The 13,083-nt window shown below is 41.4% G+C and overlaps 1 protein-coding gene across 5 annotated transcripts in view; it reads right to left on the bottom strand.

The window, feature by feature from the left end:
* The window catches only part of LOC114665340 (HIVEP zinc finger 3), a 488,325-nt gene extending 475,489 nt beyond the window's left edge, over positions 1–12,836 (bottom strand). For 4 of the 5 annotated variants that reach the window (XM_028819849.2, XM_051936188.1, XM_051936192.1 and 1 more), the window contains exon 1: positions 12,574–12,835. The gene's annotated coding sequence lies outside the window, so the exon portion shown is untranslated. Of the gene's footprint in view, positions 1–12,573 lie in introns of all 5 variants that reach the window. The other variant, XM_051936193.1, reaches the window with a different exon arrangement.
* Positions 12,837–13,083: the final 247 nt, after the last annotated feature.

The following is a 13,083-nucleotide window of genomic DNA, read 5'->3' as shown; positions in this document are numbered from 1 at the left end:
GCCCGGTGTAATTGAAAAAATAGCAGGACAAAGCAAGGTCGTCCCACAACAGTTAAAGCAACGACAAGTTTAATTTCAAATAATACACAATTCAGTCAGGTATATATTTATGATGACGGAGATGGTGATGTATATATTCTGCAAATAACATTAGACACCAAAGGAGATTGTGATATGCCATTCGTATCAAAATGTTTACAGTTTACCGTGAGAATACCTTTTGCTATGACAATTAACAAATCAAAGGGACAACCATTAGAAAACATTGGATTATTTATTAGAGAAACAGAAACAATATTCACTCATGGGCGATTATACATTGCGTTGTCACAATGTACAGTATCTCTAAAAATGGATTCAAAATTCAATGCGATCTTGAAGAAAAGGTAATTCCATATATTGTTTTTAATAAACCTTTAAAGTAAAAAGTGCAACTAATGAAACTGAAACAATTCCAAAGGAAAAAAAAGCTTTTAAAATTGTATATCCGATTAACCAAACAGTGGCACAGTGGTGCAGTGGGTAGCACTGCTGCCTCACAGTTAGGAGACCTGGATTCACTTCCCTGGTCCTCCCTGCGTGGAGTGTGCATGTTCTCCCCGTGTCTGCATGGCTTTCCTCCGGGTGCTTCTTCCCACAGTCCAAAAACATGCATGTTGGGTGGATTGACGATTCTAAATTGTCCCTAGTGTGTGCTTGGTGTGTGTGTGTGCAAGCCCTGCGATTGGCTAGCGCCCTGCCCGGGGTTTGTTTCCTGCCTGCCCTGTGTTGGCTGGGATTGGCTCCAGTAGACCCCAGTCACCCTGTAGTTAGGATATAGCAAGTTGGATGATGGATGGATGGATTAACCAAACACAGGGGTTGGCAATTGAAGCGAGCAGGGGGCGGAGCCCCCTAGTATTATAAAAGAAAATCTTGAGATGAGACGAGACTATTGCCAAGAGATTATTTCAAGTCCCGCCCTCCTCTCAACCATTTCCGGTTAACAGCCCAGCCCGCAGTCCTCTCACCTCTCATTCATGTGAATGCTTTTGTCAGACACAGTTCCTGCGCTCTCAGCTCTTATAAATTTTTACGTTTTCCTCACTTTAAGTTCCCAATAAAAGAAGACTTATTATGTCCAAATCTTACTGAACAATTTCATCCTGAAGGGTTATCAACAGCAGAAATGAGTACACGGGCAACCCTAGCACAGAGAAATGATGAAGTCAAACGAATTAATGTGAAAACTGTCGATCAGTTACACGACAAATTGGTTAACTGCATATCAAAAGACTATGCTGAAACAGTTGGTGGTAATTGTGCAGAAAATGAAAACATCAACTTTCAATATCCCGTAGATATGAAATATCCTGTGTCGAGAATATCTACAACCATTAACACCGTCCGGTCTTCCACCACACGAATTACTGTTGAAAGAAGGATGTATTATAATGTTATTGCGTAATTTATGTATGAGTGATGGGCAATGCAATAGGACAAGATTAGTTGTATTCAGAATTGGTCGAACAGTTCTGACATATAAAATTTTAACAGGCGGCAAGAAAGGTAATGTAGTACATCTTCCGCGGATAACATTAGACACCAAAGGAGATCTTCAAATGCCATTCGTATTAAAACGATGTCCCGTTAGAATAGCTTTTGCTATGACAATTGACAAATCACAGGGACAAACATTTGAAAAAGTCGGTTTATTTATTAGAGAGAAAGAAACAACCTTCACAAACAGGCAGTTGTACGTTGCGTTGTACACGGAATCAAAATTCAATGCGATACTGACAAAAGTTAATTCCAAATGTTGTTTTTACTGAAGTTTTACAGTAAAAGTGTAAGTTTAAAAAGTATTTGCATGTTAACTTCAAAGCCAAACAGAGCGAAAACATATAGCACAACGAATATCTCTAACGCAATGTGAAACATAATTTTCTTTCAATTTATTACATTTTACTATGGTTAATTACTCGCTGTGATGTAAAATAGGTCTATTATGCATATGTAACAATTCCCATGAAAATAACAATCTGTTTAAATTGTTCATCTGTTTCCCTATACGCGAAGTAGCTATCGCGTAGCACCCACCCAGGGGTTTGAAGCGAAGCGAGCAGGGGGGCAAAACCCCCTAGTATGTATATGTGTGTGTATATATAATAAAAAAAATCTTTGGGGGGGAGACGTGATATTCTCGGAAGACAATTTGAAGTCCCGCGGGAGACACTTTAACTTGCTCCCAGCTCTTAAAACAACGACAAGCGACAAGCAAAACACGCAGCTCGCCAGCAGCAGAAAGACAGCAGATGATCCGCCCGCTTCTCCTTAGCATGCGTTCAGCCACCCTAACCCACCAACGTGCGTTCATCCGCATCCCCTTCACAACGCGAGCAGCATTATACATCCAGCGAGAAAGAGATGTAACCACGCCCAGGGCCAGAAATAAAGGACAAGTATTGTTTTTAAAAAAGTTTTAAAGTAAAAGTGAAAATAATGTATATGTAACAATTCCCATGAAAATAACAATCTCTTTAAATTGTATATCCGGTAAACCAAACCCGGGGGTGAGCGAGCAAAGCATGTATACACACACTATATATATAGATTGTAACCATATATTCAAAAATGGACACTAATTATAATCACTGAAGGGCAATAAACAAATTAATGAACCACCCATATTTAGTGCCTTTTTGGCTTCATACTCTCCTCTGTATAGAACCTAACTCTTAAATAAAAAGATCTAAGCAAATTAAATATGAAAAAAGAGGGCAATACCCATTTTTCAAATACTCTCACAGTATGAGAATACATTGTGCGATATTATAAGTAGCCAAGCCATTCTGCCATAATGAGCAAATGTTTCATTTCACAATCTACAATGTTTTTCCTATCCAGTCACCTCACCTCATGAAATGTGATTGGTCATTTGAAAGCTCCACTTTCTCTCTAAAGGGTAAAAACAATTGCATTGATGATCTGCACAGCAGGATGAATGAGCTCCATGGGGTAGAGACACAGCGAGATCCTAAGCCTTCTTTTCCATTGACAGACATAAGACTGGTGTCATTTTTGCTGAAGCAGAAAACACACTGTTCTTTTCACAACAATTCACCTACAATAAATTAAGCCAGACTATCCCACACATTATTTCTGCTGTGTCGAGCTTTTCATGTTTAAGTTCAAATTTATTGACAAAACTACAGGTCAGCCCTTGTGATTCATGGGCTTACAATCTGTGGACCTGCCAATTCGCAGGATTGTTATCAATAATTAAATGGAAATTATTTTGATAGTTTTGACACCAATTGAGCAGTTTTGGTATTTGCTGTGAGGGCTGCTGGGTGAAAAATGAGAGAACTAGTTTTAAAAGTACAGTAGACTCCCGCAAAGTCACGGTTCAGAGTTTGCGGATTTTTCCTTAGAACCTAACTATTAATTGTTAGCAGAAAGCGCAAATATCCTCCGCAATTGTTTATGGCTTTTTTCATGGCAATACTGTGCTGTAGAGAGAACAGGAAGCAACCGCTGAGGGAAAAACGGTTTGGGATGGTGAAAGTAGCCAATCCGAGAGCGTTATTCATTTCTCCTTGCTGCTGATTGACTGCTGCCCTGTGACGTGTCTCCAGCTGAGTGTCCTCGTGTTTTCCATTTTGTTATTGTATTCATTTTGTTATTCTTAAATGCACAAGATGACGCAGAAACGCCCTGAACCTAAGCACCAGAAGAAGTTTAAAACACTCCAGGAGAAGGTTGAACTACTGGATTTACTCCGGGAACTAAAATGTTATGCTGCAGTAGCACACCACTATGGCATTAATGAAAGCACTGCACGCTACATAAAGAAGAACGAAGCAACGATTTGGAGTACCGTATCTGTAAGTTTCTGTGATAGTGCCAAATAGGTAACAACCATAAGGAATAAAAATATCGTCAGGATGGAATCTGCCTTGGCATTGTGGATCACTGACTGCAGGAAGAAGAACATCCCCTTGGACGGTAACATCATCTGTGAGAAAGCACGGAAATTGTACCAGCAGTTCGCTACAGGAGACAATATAGCAACTTCCCATCACAATGTTCCTGAAACCTATAAAGAAAAGCCAGCATGAAACCCCACCAGAAGAAGACCCGTCCAATACAACTCCTCCTGAAGTGCCTGAAGAAGAGGCGCCACCTGAGGAGTTTTAAATCCTCTGCATCGTACTACACAGCTGCTTCATCATCATCATCAATATCATTCATCATTGGTGAGTACCCAGACATTTTACTGTATTTTAATTAAATGAAATTATTATGTATTTACTCTACTTATAACAAAGAAAACGACAGCACATACCAAAGAAAACGCGCTTGCATGAATTACAGTACATATAGCGGTAACATCTGTATTTTACATTCTAGCACCGCGGGAGACATAGCAGTACAGTACTGTACAGTATACGGGTTTAACTTTACATTCTGTTTTTAGATAATGTATTAAGGTCATTTTTTAGGTAATGTATTAATATATTAAGCTGAGTTTGCAATGAAATTAAAGTGCTTTGGGGGCATACTGTATTTAGGGTTTAAACTACAAAAATAGGCATTTAAAAGGCATTTATTAACCACATCCAAAAGTCACGGTTTTTCACAATTTGCGGGTGTTCTAGGGACATAACCCCCGCGAATTTTGGGGGCGTACTGTAAACCATAAGAAGTCGTCTGAGTTGCAATTGGTAAGGTCTTTTTGTTTCAATGCTTTACTGCCCAATCGGATTACAGTTTTCTCTGGATTTATGTTCTTGTCCTGTACCTGCTTGTTTGTATGATTTTGTCTGGGTTGGAAAATGTCTTCATCTGGGAGCTCTCTACACTTATGCAAATCTTCACATACTGCAAATCAGCACCATGGTGGAAAAAAAAAATTTACATAACTTTCAGGAGGCTGTTCACAGGGGACTTCACTTACTAACCACACCACCATTATCTGTTTCAGCGAAATTTGACTGTGTCGTGAGTGTTTATCATTTTGTACTTAGAGTTTGGTTGGACTTCTTTTGTATCTGTAACATAATCACTTTTGTCATTTATTACCATAAATATAAACACAATTTTATTATGATTTAAATTTTATAAAAAGTTACAGTTCACTAAAAAACTACTGAACTATGCATTTTGTCTGGAGGGCACAACACATCTTTGTCTCAGCAGTCAGTCTTATACATATGATTTGACTGTGCAGTAATCGTTCCATCTCACTATTCCTCACAACTTTTTTGCATCTTATTTTGTGCAATAAACTTACAGTAAATATACAGTAATTGTGGGCCCAGAAAGCTTTCATAGATTTTTGCTACGGCCCTAACCCTCACGATTTGCAAGAGATTACTGTACTTTGCATCACACAATAAAATTCGTACTTGTCTCCAACAGAGTAGTGAAAGTAGTACACCAATAATGGGCAGCGGTTCATCACAAGCAACTCTTAATTTGAGGCTGGGGCCTGCCATTACTCATTGGACAGCTTCACCGTGCTTTCAATACATAAAGTCAAAAATGTGCTCCATAATTCTCAATCATGATGGCTTTACCTTTTTGAAAAAAAAATCTTTTCTTTTTTCTATTACTAGGGGGCTTTGCCCCTGCTCACTTCATTCGCCAATCCCCAGGCCTGTGATACTTGCTAGCCACTTTGCGGTTCAGCCGTTCATGTACGGGGAGGTGGATGTACATTTTAATACAAATGGCATATCAAGATCTTGATCATCTTGACATTGGTGTCTAATATTATCTGCGGGAGATGTACTACATTACCTTTCTTGGATACATCCTTCTTAAATAGTAACTTGGGAGGCGGAACACCGTATGGTGTTAACAGTTGTAGATATTCGACGGGATATTGTAAGTTGATGTTTTCATTTTCCGCAAAATCACCACCAACTGTTTCAGCATAGTCTATTGATACGCATTTAACCAATTTGCTGTGTAACCGATTGAAAATTTTTTGTGTTAATTCGTTTGACTTCATCGTTTCTCGGTCCTAAGATTGCCCGTGTACATTTCTTCTGTTGATTACCCTTAGGGATGAAATTCTTCAATAAGATTTGGACATAATAAGTCTTCTTTTATTGGGAACTTAAAGTGAGGAAAACATAAAAATTTATAAGAGCTGAGAAAACAGGAACTGTATCTGACAAAAGCTTTCAGACGAATGAGAGGTGAGAGGGCCGTGTGTGTGGTTGAATATGGTTGCGAGGAGGGCGCGACTTGAAGAAAGCTCATGGCCAAAGTCTCGTCTCGCGGGACTTTGAAAAAGTCTCGTCTCAGGATTTCTTTTTATAATAGAGAGATATAAATTTGCTTTTCAAACCTGCCTGTTAGAATTCTCCACACATCAATCAATCAATCAATCTTTGTTTAATATATTGTCTTTCGGTGACCACAACATTACAGGGCTCCAAAGGGAGAGACAGAGGTTGGGAGCATGCGCTGTGCGCGCGTTGCCACACCCACCACACGACGAACCCCTGGATTTGATCCCGAGTGCAGTGGGTGACACCTCAGCACCACACTGGGACAGAGTGAGGTTTTTTACAGTGGCTGGAGTGCCCATCTTGCCACCTAGGGAGATCCTGCTCCTACAGGGTGCTTTACAACAATAAAATGTAGATAGGAGTATACTGGCAGCATCAAGGGTGTGAGTATTCACATGTGCTTGATGGGAAACAATGGAGGGGATTGCAGAAGGCACCAGCAAACTTACAAATCTATCTACTTCTTCTTCAGCTCCAAAGTCATTGACTGGATGAAGGTCTGTGACCTCTGGCTTATTCCACATTCCTCTCTGCCCCCTGCCACTCCCACACCACTGACTTTCAAAAAGGAAAACTTCAGCAACCAGACAATGTCTGTTACTACCATAAGAATAAAGTCAACCACAATGCTGTGCTTTTGTCGGACATCAGTGCCATGACACCAGCATTATAAATTCATGAATGAACAGAGTATGACTGACAGGGACCTCAACCCTTTAGGTTGCATCTCTCTATTTCATTTTTAAAATAGTCAGATCCTGTAGACAGCACAATAGAGTCAGCATCTGTAAACCTGACAATTAAGAGGGAGTGAATAAAATGTAAGGGAGACAGTGTGTTTTTATATTCACTTTAAACATTTCTAATGATGGAACTGCATGGACAGAGCCAAGGAGTGACTTGCAAAGAGCCTGAACCACAAACCACAAACCTTTGCAAAAAGTCACATCTAAAGAGGTCAGCTACCTGGCACAATGAAAATGCATAAGCTCTGATGATAGGACATCTGCGACAGTTAAGATTTATAACTCTGAAGTGTTTTTTTATGAACCGACAAAGGTAAAAATAAGTTAACCAACCACAGGGGCCTACTTTGTATTACGGTAATAATCCACTTTCTTATCAGGAAAAAAAAAAGAAAATAAACGCACATACACACTGCAGAATCTTTTAGACAAAGAAAAACAAATATGAAACTAAATTACACATTCATGGGAAGAATGGCATATACAGTACATAAGACATTGTTTGGCACACAACCCAGCAGCCACAATCTAAACATTATCTCCTCATGTCTACACGCGTGTGTGTATTCTGAATATAAATGGGATTCCATCAAGGGTTCTTTGCTCACCATGATCCTAAAATGGATTAGGTGGGTTCAGTAAATGTATGGATATGAGGACATTAGAGGGTCAGCTCAGGTTGGACGGTTGGGAGACAAAGTCAGAGAGGCGAGATTGCGTTGGTTTGGACATGTGAAGAGGAGAGATGCTGGGTGTATTGGGAGAAGGATGTTAAGGATAGAGCTGCCAGACAAGAGGAAACAGAGGAAGACCTAAGATAAGGTTTATGGATGTGATGAGAGTGGACATGCAGGTGATGGGTGTAACAGAGCAAGATGACGAGGACAGGATGATCCGCTGTTGCAGCCGAAAGAAGAAGAAGTTGTGATGGATTGCCGGCTTCATATTCCGGCCCTCACCCCCAGGCCGCCAGGAGGAGCTCTCCCAACAGTATGGATGTACCCCGAATTCAAGCAGGGCCTCATGGACTATGTAGTTTTTATACACAGCCCTGCTGGATACCTTGGGGACCACTGGGAGTCGCTGTCGGGAGGCCCGTGGACTCATATATGCCCTATAACCCGGAAGTGCGTCATAATCCCATGATAGGAAGAAACGACGTGCTTCCGGGGTGAAGATAAGGACTGTTTACCCTGACCCAGAAGGAATAAGGACTTGTGGACTGTTGGGCAGGAACACCTTCGGGTCAGGGAGTATAAAGGACTCTGGGAAAGCCCAGACATTGAGCTGAGCTGGGAGGTAGGGTGGCTAAGTGTCTGGGAGTGGAGGATTGGTAATTGTGATTAGTGATTAGAAGTTATATGAGTAGTATGGAGTGGAGGGTGCTTGGTGCACTGTACTATAAGAAAATAAAGAAGTCTTGGACTTTTACGTGGTGTTTGGAGTCGTACCTGAGGGTTCAAGAGGTGGATCAGAACCTCTACTGCTACAAAGTAAACATATGGATAAATGGATACATGAGAGTGCATACTCTCCACAAAATGATGCAAAAAAACCCAAACACAAAATGAAACTTTCAATGATTTCATTAATGAACAACGTTAAATGAAGAAAGAAAAACATGAATTCAAAAAACAAAACCTACCTTACCAAATCAATGATTTAAAAATGACAAAGCCAAAATTTACAATTCAGAGTTCACAAACAAACAATTAAAAAAAAATCAAACAAAAACACAACATATTAACAAAGGCCAAAAATTCACAATCGAACAACTAAACACTGCAACAAAAAGCCAACAAGACAAACCTGAAGGTCAGAAGACCACAAGTAAAACATAACCACGCTAAAGAAAGATAGAAGGGAGAATTGTAACAGCAACCAAGGTAAATGCCACTGCCTCAAAGCAGTGGCTCTGGGTGAGGCGAATGATTGCACTTGGGGCTATTTATTGAATTAGGGGTCTGATTGAAAACACAATAATACTTCAATGACATAATAAACAGAAATGAGAAAAGGCATCTTTAAGCAAAAAGTACTTATTGACAGAAAATTAATTTTCAAAAGGACGCCAACTGCCAAAATTCAAACTAAAACAAACTGTTTCAAGAAAAACATAACAATCATGAAATAAAAAAAAAAGATACATAAAGTCCAACTTTGGAGCAGCACCCCCAAACAGAACTTAGCATGTGTACACATCTATCACCCCAACAAAGAACAAAGGGTGCCAAAGTGCAAATCTTTATCAAAAATCACTGTTTTATTGCACACAAGGGAAGGATGATCAAAGTATCAAACCCTAGCTTCCCCACTGAATCGCATTATACTGGGTTCTACTCCTTACCAAGTGAGGTGGCCCACCCATTTACTCACCATCAATGAGCTGTCCCCACACATCACCTCCCAATTCTCTCGCACATTAGTTTCCAGCAGGCTATCTCAACACATCTCCGAGCTCTAGGCTCACTGGGCCACTGGAATGAAGCAGCCTTTAAACCCACCTTGGGCCAGAAATTGCCATTAAAAGTCCAGGGACTGTCACCCCCGCTGGTGAATCTAGTGATTCCTGAACTCCTGAGTCCTAATTCCAAATTAAAGAAGTAGGCATCCTTGGTAGTTCCCTTGCCCCCTGCCCACTGTAATATGCAGAGAGGGTGCGTTTGTTCACCCCCTTCTAATGGTGTACAAGAATCCTCCTGACCTTCTACCAATGACATCTGTCTTAGATCAATTCATATCCAATAATTATTTGCAGGGTGACATTTGAATATATTTGGTATCCCTGTCCCAAAGCTATTTAACACTTAAAGACATTTGGAGGGGCTGTCAAGTGGTGATCCTGGATTCCTTTTTGAAATGCACACTACAGACCTGGTAGTCCCAAGGGACCAGACCAAGTTTTTATGGCCTGTGCGCAGGTGGCCAAGTAAAAATTTAAGGGACTAAAATAATTTCAGTCCTTAAAACTTTTTTTATTCTTTACTTAAGTTGGAATTATCGTGTTTATGCTGCGCCTTCCTGTTTTAGGCAGCACGTACCTGAACAGCATGCAAACAGTGGGACACACTCCTGTCACATGGGACACTGTATTGGGAGAATTGTGAAACTTTGTGTTGGTATGAAGCAGCTGAACAAGACATTAGCCACTTTGGAAAGACTCATACAATGCCAAATTTAAGTCCACCTACATAACATACGAAAATCAGAAAAATATTTTTCATTGTTGTTTGAAAGGAAGTAAATAAGCTCATGTTTGCTTGCTGCAATGGATGCTTAAATGTCTGAGCACACAACAGCCACAATTCCAACCCCACACATCTGAGTTGTCACTGCTCTCCAGCTATTATTTGCAACAAACCAAAAAGTGACAAGTGACCTAAAATGAAGGCGTATATTGTACTGCTCAGAATACCTGACCCTGTCTGATGAAGGTTTTATGACATTTAAGCAGCTTTGATTGACACTTGAGGCATGTATTCTTGCGACAGTCCCACAGGACATACAAGACCTGACTTAATAATTTGCAGCGCGGGATATAATTTTAGTTCTGAGGAAGACAGCGGGGGTAACTGAAAAGTGGGCAGGAGTAGGAAAAAATGTTTAGAACATGGACTGGAGAAAGATTAACAATCAGTACCACGCAAGACAATGACAAAACCATTCTTTAGTGCGTCCCGGTTCTATTTCATGCCTGTCCCTTTGCCATGCGGACAAACTCGAACAATATGTAATATACATACAGTATCTGGGTGCAAACTAAATTGAAAAGCTGCCTTACATCACTCTATATTGGTCCAACATCTAGCTGGACAGCAATCTGTGTACAGTTTGCCAAGTATTTACGATGTCTATCTGTGTCCTCTGCCACACTTGAGGTTGGTATGGATGACAACAGGAGTGTTCCTCTTCCTCAATACATCCACCTTATCCTTCTCATCTCTATACTTTCTAACTTTGCTTCATATTCCTTCTTCAAAAGCCAGGTCTCATTCAAACATGATACAACTCCTTGCGCTGATCAAATAAACTTTTTCCATCGCTGCCATTAAAGTTCAAGTGACAATGAAAAGAAGACTAAACTTCTAGAACTCCCTCCTAATAAGTTTCCTTTGCCATGACTGCAGACTCGGCACCTTGCTATGAAGGTGTTACATAATTTGCCAAATCTTTCTTGTTTCTCCAAAATAACTTCACTGCATACTTGATATATCAGAACGTGACAATATTTTAAAAAGATATTCCCTGCTGCCTCTTTGATGAAATCACTTTCAGCTGTCTATACTGCAAAGAGGGTTCTTCTCCTCACTGCTTTGGCCACACTGCGTCCCAGCCTAATAAGTGTCATGGCCTTTTGTCAGCAAAGTGCAGGGCAGGTCTCATATCATGGCAAAGAAAAAGAAATGGTAGCTGACCTCTTGTTAAAAATGTCAAGACTTGGTACTACTACTCTACATTGTTATTGTTAATAACTGCTCAAAAAAGTAAGACATTAGGACCCAGATTCTAAAAGCCTGGTCCACTATTGTACAGAGTTAAGTTTCTTCTGCCTCTATTTACTTCAGGCATTGTGGTTTCTAAAACTATAATTAAGTTCAGAAGCGACTAAAGGGTCAATGGCGATCGATTTTTCACCAAGAGAGCACAACTAAATGGGACTGAAAATGCATTAAGTACACAGCTAGCCTTCGACCTGTAGTGTCCTCTAACAAGCCTTTGAAATGAAAACTGAAAGACGGGATTACACTACTGAATCATCCATGCGTCTTCTGATGACCGGTCCCAGGCTCATATCCTGCCAGGTTTCCAGACGATACCCACGCGATTTGAAGTGCCTTGGCATCTCTTCTGTATTTCCAGTGCCAAGATGAGAATGGCTTATCATTCTGTCTCCGCCATGTAACGGCGAATGCCCTGCCGGGGTCCATCGTGAGCCTCCTCAGTGGATGCTGTGGGCCAGCGATGCGGGCGGCCAGGCGAACGATGCGCAGCGAATGCTTAACTGTCACTCCTCGCAATTTGATTCGTGAAGCCCACACATTAACCGCGCTGCCTCTGGAAGCTGGAGCCCCAGTCTCTCGCTCCCTTTTTCCCTTTATGACATCAAGGAGCAAAGGAGCTTTTGTTCCTTTCACAACCGGCAGCTTGCAAATAAGGTAAGTTCGCTTCGCGTGGTTGCAAACGGACACAAAGCACCTCGGCAAAGCAACAGCATCACCTGCGGCAGAGATTCTTTTGATTGGCTATTAACAGCCATACCGAAATCGCATTGTTCAAATGTAGAAGTGAATGCGAGGTAAGAATAAACTACATCAGCAGGACTTCTAAACACACCAAACAGACCTCTGTTACACATACGTTAGGATAAAAAAAGAAATCACAGATTATGAAATAAACAAATAAAACCAGCTAGCTCGCGCTCAGTGCCCCCTGGCACCTGACGAAATTGAAAACTTGCCCGCTGATGCTGTCAGTTCATACTCATGCTGTAATAATCGACCAGCACGCTTCATGGCAGCATTGCATTGATTGCAGGAACTTACCTGACAGCTCTCTCGCCTCTGCAGCCTTTTATCCAGGGGGACAGCGGCCGCTAAAGCTGGCATGCTGGCCCGGGCACAGGAGCTATTTTTCTTGCAGTTGAAGGAATGCGGGAGTGTGATAGGGGTAGTTAGTAAGGTGGGGAGGGGGGGCGGAGTGCTTCCTTCCTGCTTGTCAAACCGGAGCCGAGCTGCAATCCTACTTCCAGCTGATGAGCACAACAAAAACACCGTCTCGCGCTACGCAAACACCCCGCGCCCGAGCTGCCGCTCCGCCTCAGCACGCGACGAGGCGTGTGTGCCCCGCCCCCTGCGCGCGCCTATTGGCGGGCGGAGAGGCGTTTAGCATGTCTCAATATTCATGAGGTAGAGAATTTGATTGGTCAGGAGGGCAACTTTTTTCATTCTCTCCCTCTCTCTCTCTTTCTCTCGCTGGCTCACATTTCCTCCTTCACTCGCCCCCTCCTAAAAAAAAAACGTCCTGGAACATTCCGTAAATTCCGAGGCGCTGCG

Source organism: Erpetoichthys calabaricus, chromosome 14 (genome assembly GCF_900747795.2).
Source record: "Erpetoichthys calabaricus chromosome 14, fErpCal1.3, whole genome shotgun sequence".
NCBI classification, from domain to species: domain Eukaryota; kingdom Metazoa; phylum Chordata; class Cladistia; order Polypteriformes; family Polypteridae; genus Erpetoichthys; species Erpetoichthys calabaricus.
The sequence above is the reverse complement of the archived record's forward strand: the minus strand, read 5'-3'. Positions and strand labels throughout refer to the sequence as shown.